This window comes from Pongo abelii, chromosome 13 (assembly GCF_028885655.2).
Source record: "Pongo abelii isolate AG06213 chromosome 13, NHGRI_mPonAbe1-v2.0_pri, whole genome shotgun sequence".
In the NCBI taxonomy this organism is placed as follows: Eukaryota; Metazoa; Chordata; class Mammalia; order Primates; family Hominidae; genus Pongo; species Pongo abelii.
The window spans coordinates 32,256,920-32,275,308 of record NC_071998.2 but is presented as its reverse complement, the minus strand read 5'-3'; the positions used below and the strand labels follow the sequence as shown (position 1 = coordinate 32,275,308).

Sequence of the window (18,389 nt, the reverse complement as noted above, 5' to 3'; positions counted from 1 at the left end):
TAATTTGGACTTCAGTAATATGCAGCAATCTCATCAGAAAATACATTTAGCAGATGGCTAAATTACTGGGTTGGAATTTCATTTTCTTTGGCATTTTAAGATAGTCTGAGTAAACTGATAGTAAATGCTTTGGGGACAATAGACCTCTTTTATCAGTGTACAGCTCTCCACTCAGTGTTAAATTATTTCTTGAAATGGGTAGTTGGAGAGAATAATACTGAGAAGAGAAACATTAAATATGTTTGACTAAGCTAAGAGCCCCAGAATATATTTTAAATTAGTAGGTTCAGTATTATCACCCTTAATTTAGTTCAGTCACAAATATACTATGTTGTGGGATAGCACATTTTTCAAATAAACAGGGACCAGAGCAGCAGAATTAGCTGACACTAACTGAATGGCAATTTTAAGGATTTATTCTTCCATTGAAATGAGCTCCTAGCGATAAATGTAGAAGAGTCTGGAAATGGACTGGTACAATTCAGAAATCTACAGAAGCTCCTTGACTTATGATGAGGGTGCATCCTGATAAATACATCATAAGTTGAAAAGACTCTAAGTTAAAAATGCATGTAATGCCCCTAACCTATTGAACATCATAGCTTAGCCTAGCCTACCTTAAAAGTGATAAGAACAGTTACTGTAGCCCACAGTTGGGCAAAATAATCTAACACAGAGCCTATTTTACAATACAGTGTTGAATATCTCTTGTAATTTATTGGACAGTGAGCTGAAAGTGAAAAAGCAGAATGGTTGTATGGGTACTCCAAGTATGGTTTCTAATGAATGGGTATTGCTTCCACACTATTGCAGTAAAAAAATTGTGAGCCAAATAATAGTAAGTTGGGGTCATCTGCATTTTTCTATATTTTGGTGACAAATTCTTGGTTTAAAAATAAAAACATCTAGGTGCAGAATTAGAGTGAAATATCAGGGCTGGAAGGGCAGTAGGGCATGAGGGTGACATACACCCAAGGACACATCTTTGAAACCTCACATTCTACTTCAACCTAGCCTTTCCTTTTTATTCCTCTTCTTCTCCTATGCGAAAGAGGAAACAGTCCCTAAAGCCAATTTCAGCCCCTCCTCATGTTAGCTCTCAGTACTTCATGATTGTTTAAAACGTGTGATCTTTTCCCATCATTTCTAAAACCTCCTAGATATCTCGCCTTTTCACTGTTATTGCAATCTCTCTGGAAAATTGCTGCTGACTTGTAACCCATTCTTCCTCATTTTTTTTTTGTCTTTCCATTGGCAAAGTCACGTGGTATAGTTGTGAGTCAATACTATAATAGAACATTAACATACATATGCATATCAGGATATTAGAGAAAATATGAAGAATAGAACAACTGTATAAATTTGCAGCACCATCCAAAAAGTGGTAAAATTTCCACCACTGCTCTCTTACATAAATATATTTTTAAAGATTAAAAGCATGTGGGAAGATATACTAAACCAATCTGTTTTATCTAAATCAGTATGATTTACTTTGTCTACATATTTATAGCCAATTTTTAGTCAATCAAAGTTATTTATACATACACAAACACACACACTATATATATATATAAAATACACACACACACACACACACACACACACACACAAACGAATTCCTCAGCTAAGCATATTGCTATATAGATACAGTGTAATGGGTTTTGAAGGATAAACAGTTGTTCCTTTAGGAAACAGAAGAAATAGCCCAATTTTCAATCTACTGCATATATTTTAAGTGAAATTAGTGGGATGTCTTCATGCAAAAAAGATCCACTAAGAAGGGCGATGGTTGATATTTGGTCTTCATTCAAAAAAGTTGCTTTGACCTCAAGTGAAAGTACTGAGAAGAACAGAAAACAATACTGTATGTTATATTGAGGATCTGCAGCACATTTATTGTGACATTTGATGATAGTATAACAATGTGCCTTGGTACCATATTATTTGGTGTGCCATTCTTAGATCTTATGTTGCCATAACGACAGAATATGTGTGTGTGTTTAGTAGAAAGACAATCCTTTTTTTTTCCAGTCAATTTTTTCTTTGATCTATAGAACTTGCTTCTTTTCTCTGAAGTTTTCACAATACAGCATGATAGAAGGAGCACAGGTAATAATTACAGAAACTTCAAGAGAAAAAGAATACATGTTTTAAATGAAAGCGTTAAGCCCCTTGCCTTATGTCCTAAGACACTTAAAGATGATTGCAGTGATTCCTGTCTGTATCTATCATAATGCCCTTTTCCCCTTATCAGAGACAAACTAAAGATACAAAGGTTATGGCTTTCTTGATTAATCTGTGTGACAGGGGCAAATTGCCTGTTTTCTTTTGTTCCTTTTTTTTTTTTTTTCCTATAGAGTGCCAGAGGCAGGGAATTCTTATGCTTCACTAGTGACTTATAAGAAAACTTAATAGAAGGTCTCTACTGCCCACTGGCCCTGCAGTACCTGATTGATGTGGTCCCAAACTAAAGTAGGCTAACCTTCATTGAACCAAGCACTTCAGAGGCATGGGAAGAAGTATGGGGGAAGGAGTCCTTGTACTCTGGCAATGAGGAAAGTAAGTCTGCTATTTTGCTGTTAGTTGTGTTATCTATATTTTTGAAGACAACTTTTTGTTATCATTGTTACCTGTAGAGTTACTGTATTTTTGTAGTAACTGTATTATCTGTAGTACCTGTATTTTGTAGTTACTGTATTATCTTAGTAGTTAAAAAATATAGGTCTCTGTGAAACCCTCAGTTTTCTAGATTGTAACATGGATTTAACAACAGATAATATTTTTGGTGAGAATTATGTTAAATAGTCTATGCAAATGTTTAAAAGGCTACCTACAAAAAACTTTGAGCATAATCAATGATAATTACCATAATTACATGAAGGGATGTGGAAAACACTGAAGGGGCTCTTTAGGCTACTGCTGAGCTGATGACATATATTCTTTACCCCTAAAGTCACTGTTCCCCTTTTCCTTCAGTATAGAAGAGTTCATCAAATTTGCATTTGATAATCCAGTTCACATTTGATAATCTTCTTGCTAACTATCACCCATGACCCCAAGCCAACACAATAAGCTACTAAGAGGCACTATGCTAGGTATGTAATACTTTGTAGCATTTACCATGGTGATGTTGGGCAGGGAGTTACTTATAAAACCATTATTTTAGATATTTTACAATTTCAAAGAAGCATCACATGTATTTTCAGTAGCAAATATGTACACACATTTAATATTTGATATGAATATCTTATCAGTGGTCCTCAAATCCAGCTGTGCATCAGAATCACCGTGGAGAGTATTACAAATGTAGGTTTATGGGCACCCCAACACTGATGTTATGATTTGGTAGGAAAAAAGTAGGGCCACAAAACCTACATCTTGACAACTTCTAAGACTATTCTGATATAAAATCCAGTTTGAGAATCAGAGTTCTGTAGTAGTTACAGTACTTAAACTTATATTAACTTTGTGGTAAACACACACACACACACACACACACATACACACACACGCCCTATTTGCTACCTTAATTTTCCTTCCCCTCATGTATGTACAGCAATGCTAAGAAAGAGACAATATGATACCCTACATAACAAAACATAGGATGTACCGTATTTGCTTTTAGTACTATTGAAAGACATGCCAGAAAAAAAGTAGACCTGAGAGAAAAATATTCTGTAATGCTTTGCAAAATTATCAGTATTTTAGTCATGTAAAAAGGACTGAATTTAATTTTTGCAAGTTTTTCTTTTCTTTGCATGTTAAGTATTGAAATATCTTCAATATCGTGATCTCTTCCAATTTATCTCAGCAAAAAGCAAGGGCTATATTCTATCATTGTGGCCTATCTTGGTATTTCTATTTATGAGGTAGGCCATCATTTTAATGTTAAGTAATTAATGAGATATGAACAGTGAAATTATTATGGGGCTTTAAATCATTTAAAGTCTATTCAGTATTATTATATCTTTGACAAAGGAAAATAAAATTCATGATGAAAATGAGACTTACAACCTCATCTAAACTAATCTAACTGTGGTTTTTAAATATCACTTGGATCAACTCATTAGCTCTCCCTGATAACTGTCAGTCTCAATATGTGGGTGACTGACCTAACTTTATAGTATTCACCATAACTCCTTAGCTCCAGCTGACAGTACTGAAAATTGTGTGGGATTATTTCTCCTCTAATGTGGTCCTGCATATTAACATTGGCTAGTTGAATGCATGTTCCCTAAAAGCATCCCTCCTTTAAAATTGAGCTCCCATGTAATGTGTTTAGATTTTATTTTCTTCAGTTTCAATTAACTGGCCAAATCCAACCTAATCTTGTAGAGGAAACAACTAGTAACAGTGTTATCAAAGGACTCAAACAGGCATGGCTGTTTAGACATTTGGTATATTCTGTTCTGCTTATGTACAGGAGATGGTTCATGAAGCCATTTGAAAAAGTTGCTTTCCCACTTACAAGCTAAACTCTGTGTGACAATTTTTTAAAGCTATCCCCATGCATTCGAAGCACTTGCGGCTTTTCTTGCATTCTACATTTTTCAGTATGTGTGCCAGCTTGTCCTCTATCCTCTGAATTCACCCAGTTCAAGTCCTGGTTTTAAAAATTTTATTAATTATACTCTTTTAAAAGAAGATGTCATAAATTCTATGTAAGAATAAATACACAGTCATGGCTGCCCATTTTATTACAGTAACAATGGTACTAAGAAATAGAGAATAAAAGTATGCAAAGTTGGGAATTAAAATGACTTAGATTTTACTCCATAAATCTGTGGTAATCTTCGGCCAGTTCTTATTACACTAAGCCTTTGTTCCCTCATATGTAAATGGGAATAAATATGCTTACCTTCTGCTTCACAATGTGGTTATGAGTTTAAAATAAGGCAATTTATGTGAGGATGCTTTGGAGTTGTGAAGCGTTATATAGAAAAATTATGTTATTAAAATAAGTAACTTCCAATTTAATATCTCAGTTGTACAGAGTAAAAGATTGAATAGGTTTTTGTATATAGCAGATTTGGCCAGGAATCAGTACCATGACTTCTGTGAAATATGGTTAATAATGTCTAAAAGTTAGGACTTCTCTGAAGATTAACAAGATCAAGTTTATCTCTTGACTGCCTCTCCCCTCCAATCTCTACTTCCTAAAACTTATCCTGTTTTCCAAATCCATACATCTCAGGATTTTGCACCTAAAAGTTTGATTATATAAGTATATATCTGTAAAAATACACACACGCACACACACACACACACACACACATGCACGCATATATATAACAAACGAAAATCCTCCTCTCTGGTTTCCCATGGAAGCTATGTATCTCCATCATGAAATGTCACCATGATGATTTTATGTTTTTCACTGACTACTAGGTTATACCGTAAACTCCTTGAAATATAGGACAATTGACTTAATTTGCTTTATATTTTCATGATCTGACACCTCATATACTTAACACTCAATAAACATTTTTAGAATTAAAGTAAGTAGCTCAGCAATGGGCATTCAATTTCACATGAATTCATGTGAAATTGAATGCCCATTGCTGAGCTACTGACTATAGAAACTGTGTTGTAATTCTTACTTATTAGATTAAATCCAACTTCTTCTCTGTTATTTGGAAATAATAAAAAAAAAACCCTGATGTTATACTGAGTATTATAATAAGATACATTTTATTCAGAGAAAATGTTTTTCTGTAATAAGCTGTTTATTACAGTAAAATTCCGTTTAAAAATTCTGGTATGTATTAAGAATGATAACACTATTTATCCTTAAGATATTTGTCCTATACCCAGAGGACATATAGTCATATATTATATTGGAAATATTATTCATGCCATTTAAGTTCCAGAACAACTGCAAGTCCCACCCAAGCAATTAATACATCTTTTTATACAGTAGTCATATAATCCATTAAGTGTGTTTACCCACAGTGGAATTGTAACTGGGATGGATGATATGAAATCAACCTTATAACTTCTCAGAAACTCATAGTTGCACAATAGCAAGAATGAATAAAAAGGGAAGAGTCTCACTCTGCCCTCCTTTTTTTAATCTGTAAAATTTAAAATTAAAAAATTAATTGTTTTCTTCAAGTACAAGTACGGTTTGGAGCTCCCATGGAGTGGCTTGCCCAGCAGCCTTTCATCCTCTTATTGAATTTCTGAAGATATATGCAATGCACGGTGAAAGCACTACCCTCCACTTTCTGCATTTTCTTGGTCTTTCCTTTCCCTTCCCCTCAAAAGTATACAAAAGTAGATATCAGGGATTGAAGGAGGTAATGATCATGATTGGTAACTGAGGTGGGAAGTGCTGCCTATGATCCTAAGAAATGTTACTTTCCCCCAGACAAACATTAACAGTGCAGGGACACAGTGAGAGTCACAGATCCATGGATGGACGATCCTTTTGAGGACAATAGAGGGGGAATTTGGATAAGTTTCCTGAGTGAGAAACCTTCCAGATGGCAATCTGAAAGTTAGTTGTTCCTTCTCAAAACACAGAGCTTTCTCAAGGGAAAGATAACACTCTCTTTCATCAGAGCGAGTGAGGTAAGTTTTCAACAGAGTTATTCTGGAATTGGAAAACAAAATGTGTGCAATGAGTTTCTTGTTGTTGTTGTTGTTGTTGTTTGCTTACATAACATAGTAGAAATACCTGATGTTTTGCGGTTGAGGCAAAACATCCTCTAACACAAGAATACAATGTTTATAATGCACCTGAAGAACTTTCCAATCAGGAATAACAGCACAGAATTCAAAGAGGTCAACACAGACTAGAGTATGAAGCAAACTAGAAGGGGTTATGAGTCTCATGCTCTACCAACTGAGCTAGTCAGGTGACCATAGAAGAGAAACAGGACACAGAAGTGACCCAATTACTTCCCAATCCTCAAACTGGAGTTAGGACTCATCGCTAATAAGGAAAATTGCTGATTATTGTTCATACTTGAATATGGTATGTAGGTGATTATGTATACATTTAAGTTAATCAGTCACTGCATTCATTTAACCATTTTGAAATTGAGTTGTTTTTAATACATTTATTTGATTGAAAAGTTAAGGTTAAAACAAATTAAAAATCCAAATGTACATCAGCAATAGATCATTCTTACAATTCTATACAATTGAATACTAATAAACAATAAAAAGAAGAAGCTATAGTCACACTAAATAAGGATCTTCGGTAAAAGAAGTCAAACACAAGTTTATCTAATATTTTATTTATATTAAGTTCTAAAGAAAAAAACTACTATACTGTGGTATAATGGTACATATAAAAATGGATAATGATTTTTATGGGGTGTGTGTGACTAAAAGAGGCTATGGAGGTTGGGGGGCCTCTGGATGATGGTCATATGATTCTTTGATCTAGATGCTGGTTACTAGGATTTTATCACTTTGGGGAAATTTTACCAAGTTATAGAGAATGACTATTCATATGTCATCTTTCATTTGAAAGAGTTGAAAATAAATAAACACACAGGTCATGAATGTAATATATCAAAGAAATACATGGCAGGACAATTTTCTTGTCAACAGCTCTCATATTTGACATCCCAACCAGCATACTCCACACGTCAATGAACAATTTGCCAACTCCAAATATCCTAATACTTCAAATTTGATGCTTTGGTTCATTTTGTTCCTCCAGCTTGGATGATCTACCATTTCTCTCCCCTGAAGAAACCAAGTTCAATCCACAAAGCCCATATAATATTTCTCTGAACTTAAGAGCTCTTGATCTGAACATCTTTACATCTTTGATTATCTCTAAGTGAACTTTTTTGGTTTTTTGTTTTTTTGTTTTGTTTTGTTTTGTTTTGTTTTGTTTTTGAGACAGAGTCTTGCTCCTTCACCCAGAATGAAGTGCAGTGCTGCAATCTCAGCTCACTGCAACCTCCGCTTCCCAGGTTCAAGCAATTCTCCTGCCTCAGCCTCCTGAGTAGCTGGGATTACAGGCACACGCCACCATGCCTGGCTAATTTTTGTATATTTTTAGTAGAGACAGGATTTCACCATGTTGGCCAGGCTGCTCTCAAACTCCTGACCTTGTGGTCCGCCTGCCTCAGCCTCTCAAAGTGCTGAGATTACAGGCATGAGCCACCACGCCCAGCCTAAATGAACCTTTTTTGGTGCCTATTACAGTTTGTGTGCTTGTCCTACTCTTTCTCTTAATCATGAAGTTTCCTTAAGTCAGGGGCTATGCTTGCCATCTTTGTATTTCCATCTAAAGTACTTGGCATAGCTCCTGGCCTATATTAGGTACCATAGTGTGTAAATATTTGTACAATGGAATGATACTTAACAGCCATTTTTGACTGCAATATCTTTATATTCCACACAATTTTTGAGGTCATTCTGCAGTTCCTCAGAAGGCTATGATCTTTTAATCTATGGTCAAGGATAAGATTACTTGTAGTACTTCATCACAGTATAACATAACAGCAAACTTTAATTGTTTAATATTTCATTCTGCAAGATCTGCCTAATAGATGGAAAAAAACGGTTCCTTTCTTATCGGAGTGAATGTTCCAGGGAGACTAATATATATATATATATATATATATCCTGTAACTATATTGCAACAAAACAAATTATCAACTCCACTCATGCTGGGGCTGAAACTTTCTACCTTGATTTGCATTCACTAAACAACTTGGGCTAAGCCTAGCTCTGAGAATCAAATCATTACTATAAATATAATTATCTGTTATGCTGCTCTCTGTCTTCATGATTGCTGTTTTTCTTCCTTGAACCTGGAACGCAAAGAATTAGGAGAAAGTTGCAAGTCTAGAAGGTGAAATCAAGGATGTATTCTTCATACTATTACAAAAAAATTAAGGAAGCTGTGACAAATTTTTTAATCAGAAGAAGCTCTATCTGCACTAGACAATACTATTCACTTTAGGTCTGTTTAGATAGAGACCAGTTCTGTCTCTTGGTTGAGGGGATTACCATAATTTTCATTTTTTGTTTCAGATGGCTCAATGTCTCTACAATTTCTTTTTGTACCTCAGCAGTCAACTAAGTCATGCAGACAGTTTTTTACATAACCTTCCCACCTGCCACTTGTTTGGCACATTATACTGCTTGGGAGAACAGTGAACCAGCTGTAAACAGGTCCTGAGGAGAAGCTTCCAGATTGCAGCAGTTTAAGTTCTGATTGCTTCCCTCCTGGCTATGACATTGTTTTTCCCTAACATTGAAATACCATTATTTTCTTGATACAAACTTTGTTTACTGCTTGTGATCGTGTTGCCTAGGGTTTCAAAAAATTAGTCCCCCTTAAATAATCCAAGAAGAAAAAAGATCACCTAAGACAAAGCACAGTTACCATGTAGTATCTTTCAAGGCTTGAAGCTGCACCGATTAGAATGCTTTTCTATGGTTACATATCTTCATCTGCCATATTGGCTAGAGACAAAAAAAAAATGCCTTCTCTCCATTTTACTCACACAGATTTCTAGAAACTGACTCTTGTTCTCAAATATGCAGTATGCAGAACTCCTTGAGAAATAACATTGATCTAAGATTGAGCCTTCACAATTGTAAAAAATAATGCACTCATCATCTTGCAAAAGAGCTTTCAAATGAAACATAACAAACCTAACTGGAGAGCAGGAAAAAAAAAAAGGGGGTCAGGGAGACGGGACTAGATTTTAGCAGCAGATAAATATTTTTCATTAAACATTAAAAACAACATCTGTTACTGTCTTTAATAGTGTGAAGATTTCACTTTATTAAGTTTGGGGTGGTTAATGACTTTCAAAGTAATTTGCAATTTAAACATGCCTCTATCTGGTGACTAATTCATGACAGTCTTCAGCGTTAACTATCAATTTTATTAACGGTTTCTCTCTCAAAAGTGAAAAAGTGGTACATCATTTCCTTGAATTGTGATAATAAGAAATAAACGGGTATTCTAAAAATATTTAGTCTGTGACTTTTCTCAGTGTTTCCCATTTCGAAACTTTCCCCTTTTTCTCCAAGAAAGGAATATCTGGGAACTAAAGAACAATTGATTAGTAAAAGCAAGAATCTCTTCTTTTCTCCTATATTATTTGTCTCCAAATTGCCAGCTAATGGTGGTCATTACATTTCTTCTAATGACGACTTTATTCACACAGCCAGGCTCAGCCTAAGTTGTTCAGTGAATGCAGATCAAAGTAGAAAGTTTTAACCCCGCAGTAATGGAGTTGACAACTTGTTCTGTTGCAATATACCTAGAGCATGGGTGAGATGATGAGAACTCAGAGTATGCTGGAGCCACAGTGCTTGCCTGTACATTCCCAACCTTCACTGTGAGTTTCAGCTTCAGCTTTTTATCACCCACTGGGGCTGTGCTCTCAACTCCAATGTGATTAGCTGATGCTCTTAGCAATGTCTTACCCTCAAAAAGGCTGGAAATTATTTCTTATTTTCAACCAATACTTGAAGTCAATACAACAGAAACATCAGTCCAATTCAAACTTGGGCTTATGATGTTCCTCAGGAAGACATGATACCACTGATAACCTCACCTTGGTAGTCAACCTCTTCTCTCCCTGGCTTTGCCTAATGTTAATGAGAGAATATTAACATTCTCTCTTTATCCACTTACCTATGCCAGTTAAGTTCCAGCAGGTTCCAAGTCAGCTTAGTATATCACTAATTTGAAATACATATTTCATTAAAGATGAATATATATATAAAAAATCAATTCTATCCTTTCTTTATTTCTTTATCCAAAACCAATATTTTTGGGAATTCAGAGGAAACACGATTCCACATTTAGAAAAGGTAAGAGAAAGAAGAAAAAGAAGAAAAGGAAGCATTTTCTTTCACATGGAATATTGTATAATTGCCCCTCTTTGTACTATTTATTTTTAAACTGAACTAAGTATGTTCAAATAGACCTCAGTTTCTGAATTTTTTACAAAATGATAATTATATTTCCCTCCAATAGATCTATAAGATATTCAAATGAGGGAATTACTAAGGTCTTCTTTTATAGTATCCCCTAAAGATAGAATTGGTGGAGTCTGATGGGTGAAGAAAATAGTCTAAATCAATCCTGGTATTTCTTTGCAACCTCATATTTTATTTGAAAGATTCATGAAGATTTTGTATTTGACTCCCTAATGTAGGTGAGTGGGTCTTCTGTGTCTGCATTTAAGATTTTTTTTTTTTTTGCATTAGCACAAGTTTTGAGCAACTTACAATATGCACTGGTATAGTTTTCTTCACGTTTCCAATACTTGGGTTTTGCTTAATCTCTTTGTTCTTTGAGTTTATAATCTTCTCTGAAATTTGAAAATATGTTGGACATTATTTCTTTGCTTGTTTTCTATTGTATGTACTTTAAAAAAATACCACAAACTTGGCATTTAAAGCGGCAACCCTTTATTTGTTCACAGCTCTATAGTACAGAAATCCAATAAGGCATAGAGAGGTCTTCTGCTTAAACTGTTGTGTCTGACTGGGTTCTCTTTTTTTCCTCTTTCTTTTGGAGGCTCTGGGAACAGAATCTTCCAAAATCCTTCTTTTTGTTGGCAGAATTTAGTTCCTTATGATTTTGGGACTGGATTCCCCATTTCCTGCTGTCTATAAGCCAGGAGGTGCTTTTCCCCGATGCTGCCTGCTTTCCATGACACTTGGTCCCTTCTATCCTTGCGCCAGCATTGATATGCTGAAGCTTTCTTACGCATCAAATCTCTGACTTTCTCTTCTGCAACCGGCTAGAGAAAGCTCTCTTCTTTCCAACACTTTATGTGATTAGGCGAGGCCCACACAAATAATCTTCCCATTTAAAGGATAGTTGTGCCTTAGAACCGAATCAAGAAAGTAAAATCTACCGTACTCACTGTCCTGGGGATTATATAGGGTGAATACACCAGGGGCTGAAAAATGTTAGGGCCATATTAGAATTCTATCTACCACCTTAGCTATTATTTTGTGCCAAAATCTCTCATCGAGGGATTCTCACTACGTGCATATTCAGACTGCGATGTGGTCCTGCAGCTCACTGACGCTCTGTTAATTTTTTTTAGTCTATTTTCTCTCTGAATTTCATTTCCAACTATTGCTGCTGCTATATCTTCAAGTTAACTACTCTTTTCTTCTACCATGTGTAATCTGTTAATTATAACCAGTGTATGTCTAACTTCTTGTAGTTGTATTTCTAGAAGTTTGAATGGGGTTTTAAATATCTTCCATGTCTCTAACTTTTTGAATGTACATAATATAATTATAATTGCTATTTTTAAGTCTTGACTATTAATTCTAATGCATGTGTCCTCTCTGAGATGGTTTCAATTGATTATTTTCGTAATTATATTCTTTATTCTCCTGCTTATTTGTAAGCCTGGTAATTTTTGCTTGGATATTAAGCATTATAAATTTTACTTTGTTGTGCCTAGATATTTTTGTGTTTTTATAATATCATTGATTTTTTTGTTTTGGTTTTTGTGTTCTCTGGGACACAGTTAAGTTACTTGTAAAATACCTCATCCATTTGGACCTTGCTTTTAAGATTTGCTCTACAGGACTAGAGAAGTAAACAGACTAGAACCAGAGAGGTGACAGAAATTAAGAGTTCAATTCTGGATGTCTTAAGCTTTAGGTGCTTGTTAGACATATGAATGATGCTACAGAATAGGAAGTTGAATATATGCATCTGGTTTCAGAGAATAGATTAGTGATGGGAATATAAATTATCTTAATAATGCAAACAAGCAATTTAACACACACATAACTGTGTATTATTTAACTGAAGGAATCTAATCAATAGGACTGGCAGAAAAAGGACACTCTGACTTTTTATGTCATTGTTGTACCATGGTTCAGTATTTTTTCAAAGTGTGGCCTCTGGATCAGCAGCATTATCACCTGGAAATTTGTTAATAATGCAAATTTGTGACTCTACCTCAGGCCTACTGAATCAGAAGTTTCAGGAGTGGGGCCAGCCATTTTTTAAATAAACCCTCTGGATAAATCTGATAAACTCAAGTTTCAGAGCCACCCATCTTGCCAATAAATGCTAGAGAGTACTTTGTGGATTACTGTACTGTCATCTTAGCTGCCAGGTCTCAAAGAAAGCAGACATTTCTAGATGAGGAATAGAGAAAGGACATTCTATGTGAGAGGAGCAACCTGTGAAAAGGCATTGGGTCTAAATGGCATTCACATCAGTCCCTCACTATTTAGAGTAATTTATATAATCTTTTTTACTTGAAAGAGGCACTCTGAGCATCCCTAAGTGTCAGTTTCTAATCAGGGAATTCAGTGAAAATCCTTTTCCTCCTAAAAATTTTATCTGAGCTTTCTAGAAAATACAATGTTTCAAAATACAATGTCAAAATACAATGTTTCAAAAATCCCAGTTTTACAAAGGTTTGTACTGATGGAATGTGTAAATTGAAGTAATAATTATTCAATTTCTAACCCTATATTTACTTTGAGACTATGGACAAATCAGAAATTCTATTTTCCAGATATTTTTACTACTCTAACATTTCCTACAAGAGCTTAACACATGCCTAATACATGATAAGTATTTAACAAATACTAGCAAATATAATTTGTATTATTTCAAAAGCACTGACTGTTCCCTTGGTGCATTTTGAAGAGTGTCACAGGGGCTCAGTGATTCATAGCTAGTGTTCTAAGTAATCTCTTCCATTTAGGTAGTATGCGTTTGCATACCATAAAAGTAGAGCATGATTAATTGCATTGTTTATAGCCCTAAGAAAGTGCTACTTTGGAATAAATATGGCCTGCCTGTAAAGGTATTATTAAATACCATACTTTCTTCTTTCTCAAAAGTAAAAGATAGATATTACCTGTCTAACTTCTCCCCAGATGGGCTGGATCAGACACTTATAAGGGGAGCATAGTGCTGAGACAAGGTCTACCAGGCCAGAAATGTTAAATTGGCTGTCAGGTACAGGGATATAAGTTCAAGATTAGAAATAAAATATGAAGGCAAATAAAGACAGGAAATGGGGGTAGATGAAGAGTTAAGTAGGACCAAGCTGAGCTAGCCCAGGATTAGGTGAACTGACCTGAACCTCTCCTCTCACCTTCCCAGAACTCCACCTTGATGACTGGTTTTGACAAAATGCTTTACTTAGGATCTGGTGCATGCTGTCTTCCACTTCTTAAATAGATGCCTGTTTAATTCATGTTTCAAGCAATTTCAAAACAAAAATTTCATACTTTAATACAGGAGGTAATCCTGAAATGGATTACAGTTTCCTATTTCTGTCAAAAGCATCATTCTACTCATGCCTGAGCTCAAGATTTTACAATTATACTATTAATTCTTTTTCATTAGCCACATCTCCCTTTTCGCTACTTTTTATTTTATGATTTATGATTTATTTATTTATTGAGATGGAGTCTCACTCTGTTGCCCAGGCTGGAGTGCAGTGGTGTGATCCCAGCTCACTGCAACCTCTGCCTCCCAGGTTCAAGCGATTCTCCTGCCTCAGCCTCCTGAGTGGAGACAGGGTTTCACCACATTGGCCAGGCTAGTCTCAAACTCCTGACCTCAGCTGATCTGCCCACCTCAACTTCCCAAAGTGCTGGGATTATAGGCGTGAGCCACCGCGCCTGGCCTCCATTTTGTTTTTAATGTGGTGGAATACATTACATTTTTTAGTACAATACAAGACACTAAAAAAGCGTAGAAAACTTATGATGCAGTTATATTACTCAGGCACCAGGCTTGGACCCACCCATGGTCTAGGAAGTTGAGTGGTAACCACCTACCATTAAAGTTTTTCATGCCAAAATGATATTTTTCATAAAGTGCTATACAGAAATCTGGGGTTTCAATTTGTTTACTCTTCAAAAACTTTAACAGATTCAAAACTCTGCTGTGGAGAAACCTGTGGGTTGGTTGCAAATATCCTTAGAGGCTACCTCTGTGAGAAAGGGTGACTGCCCTCTGTCTGGGCAAGAAAGAAAGTCAGCCTGTCAACTTTGACAGTAAAATGCCCAACGCAACTTCTTGTTCAGCTTGTTTCTAAAACATATAAATCCCTTGTTAATCAATAACACAGCACTCAGTCACTAATTTCAGAATAGAACTATGAATAAGCTGTGACCCAGCATTTCTCAAAGACTGCTTAGAACATCTAATACTTAAGAAAGATAGCTTAATAGGCATGTAAATCTTTTAATTCTCTAGGTTCAATAAATTCTATCCTGACATTTAGATAACCAGAAATAAGTTACTAGAGTAATATTGCCTCAAGTGTCCTTAGGAATCTCTTTGTTCATGAGAACATCAATTATGCACTGAATGACGCAAGAAGTGAGAGATACCATTCTGGGTACTTTGGAATCTCAGATTCCAAAAGAAAAGGAAACACAAACCATTTAAGATGGCATGTTCTGACTGCAACTCTTAGAGAGGGTTAATAGCAAAATAGAGAGGGTTAATAGCAAAAATTTTCATACATAGAATGTTTGTGTATTTTTTAAAATCAGTATTAATTAATATTAATTAACATGTATTTTATAATCGATGTTGAGAAAAAAAGCACAATAGTTCTTATTCTTATTTTTATCCCACAGACTAATTTAATAAATATTTATTGATTGACTTCCATGTATAATAGAAATATGACGGGAAACCAGGCAGACATAATCCCCATCTCGAAGAAAAATATACTAAAGAAATCTTGGGAAGATTACAATTAAAGACATAGCCATATTAAAGCTTTAAGACCGTTTGAAAAATTGTACAATAATCAATTATAGGTAATGAAGCCTGAAGAAAATAACGGGAAATTCATTACACCTAAAAACTTAGCCTATTGTAAGCTATTCTTTTTAAGGATATAATTTATCTTTTATCTTCCTGATACTAATATTTATTCTGAAAAAGACTGAAAAGTTCATATAATTCCTTCTTATGGGCAATGATGATGACTTTATTTCTCAAAATACAACTATTTACTTTAAAAAAGTCAAATGATGAGAAATCCTTTACTAATCCTATTTCTTATTAAGTCACATAAAATGCAGAACTCGTTGTACATAATAATTATCTCATCGGATCACCTCTATTTCTCTACTCCTGTTTTTTGTTGTGATTTTATATTGTCCATTTTTAGGTTACCTTCCTTACGGTATGTGGTTTCAAACTTGCAAAGTCAGTTTTTGGAAGAAGCAAAGCATAGCAAACTTTATTAAAGATGTGCAAACACGTTGAAAATACATTCCACATATTAGGTAGAAATTCTCCATTCCATATTAAGTGTAGTTTTTTTCTTAATTCCATATGAAGGGCAGTTATTTCCATATTAAGTGTAGTGGCCACCTACAACATTCACAGAGTTTATTACTTATGCCCTTTAAGAGCAAGCACTACCCATTATATATGTATGTATACTTTTGTGTGACCTGTGAAAAACTCTATTAGGACCAACATCAGTTTTCCACTTTCTCTTTGTTAATGAAGAGACTTGATCATGATTTGGTGACGTAGGTTTTGTGAGTGGCAATGCACAGAGGCCAGGGCAGTGTATCATGTATATTGTGTCCTCGTTCTCTATATTCATAGCCTTCATTTCAGCTGGGGCTGGACATGTGGTCCAGTTTTTGCCAATGATGACAGAGAGAATCTGATGAGAGGATTTCTAAAAACCTTTTTCTTTCTTATAAAAAGTTCACAGAATTGTCAGGCACTGCCTTTTCCCCTACCTTCATTGATTAAGAGGCCATGTCAAAGATATGACATATATTTTGTGACTGTGAGACATTACCCAAGATGGAAGCCAACAGCCTCAGAATGTTGGAGAAAAGTTCAAGATCCCAGATGTCAGTGGGTAGAGGAAATGGGGAGATGTCAAAGGGTATAAACTTCCAGTTATAAGAGGAATTAAGTTCTGGGAATCTAATGTACAATAAGGTGACGATAGTTAATAATAATATATTCTATACTTGAAATTTGTCAAGAGAGTAGATTTTAAGTATTCTTACCACATATGCATAAAAGAAAATTATGTGATGTGACATATATGTTAATTAGCTTGATTATGGATAACATTTCACAATGAATATGTATATGAAAAAATCATGTTGTACACCTTGAATATATGAAATTTTTATTTGTCAATTATACCTCAATAAAGCTGAAAACAAAATACTGATGTTATCTCATTTTTAAGAAGCTGAACCAGCACTAGGAATATCTGCTATGGTCTTCTTACTATGTAAAAGAGATGAACTACCATATATTTAGAGAAGTATTAGTTGGGGTTTCAGTTTATAACTTATGCACTTTCATACCTTTTCATTAGTAGTACTCAATAAATAATTTTTCAAATTGTTCTTTAATCAAGATGTCATGTATGTTACTTGTCACTCTCCCACTCGAGTGATCTAAATTAGTTGCTCACTAATTTTTTCCAGAGCTAGTCAGTAGACCTTTAATAACTATTTACCAAATGAAAATGAATAAAATTTTTATAATACTCATTTATGTTTTCTTGCTACATAAATTTCCTTCTCCTTCCTGTAATCTTGAGGTCAATTTATTTTTCCAGATCATAATTTTGATCATGGCTTTTTTCCTGTTTATGTATGTTAAATGGCTCCCCAGAGTCTACAGAAATCCAAATTTGTTACTCCATTATTTGAAATCATTCAAAATCAACCCTTAATATTTCTTTTCAATCTAATTTCACATTATTGATTATAATCCAAACAAATGGCTGTCGCTTTTTCTTACACAGCTTACCAACTTTGGGGAGGGGATACTAATTATTTTGCTGAAATGACTGACCACTCCTCATTTGTGCCTAGCAATCATTTGTTTCTCTTTTCAGTTCCATCTCAAATTTTATCTCCTCCAAAAAACCTTTCTTCACTCCTCAATTTAATCTACCTCCATCAAAGTGGAAGCAATATTCTCCTACTCTGAACTATGAAACAGTAACTTATTTGTGATTTCCTAATAACTTATAAATGCTGCTGAATATTATAGGTTTCTAAGTACAAGGCCTTTCTACTCCACTGTATTTGGGATACTGTCTGTGCTTTTATGAATTTTGTTGCAGTGTAAAACACACAGAGGTAATGTAATATATGCATTATAATATATATACAGAAACTATAAAAATCACCAATATAGAATCTGATGAATATTTAGGCACATGAATACTGTTATATAACTCCCACTTAAATGAAGATATAGAACAAAACCAGTATATCCAGAATCCTTTCTAATGTTTCTTCCCAGTGACCATCCCCTGTGAAAGGTAATCACTCCCCTGATTTCCATCATCATATATTAGTATTGCCTGTTCTTGAACCATATGTAAGTGTTATCATTTGTTATGGATTCTTTTTGTGTTTGGCTTCTTGTGTTTATG

At 34.8% G+C, this 18,389-nt stretch overlaps 2 long non-coding RNA genes across 2 annotated transcripts in view; one reads left to right on the top strand and one right to left on the bottom strand.

Moving 5' to 3' along the window:
- The window catches only part of LOC129047817 (uncharacterized), a 1,037,663-nt gene that overhangs the window by 378,796 nt on the left and 640,478 nt on the right, over positions 1 to 18,389 (bottom strand). The window lies entirely within an intron of this gene.
- LOC103891442 (uncharacterized) overlaps positions 1,982 to 18,389 on the top strand; it is a 100,236-nt gene continuing 83,828 nt past the window's right edge. Inside the window, exons 1-2 of the long non-coding RNA XR_008509589.2 lie at positions 1,982 to 2,109; positions 2,358 to 2,559. This is a non-coding gene — a long non-coding RNA (uncharacterized LOC103891442). The remainder of the gene's footprint in view (positions 2,110 to 2,357; positions 2,560 to 18,389) is intronic.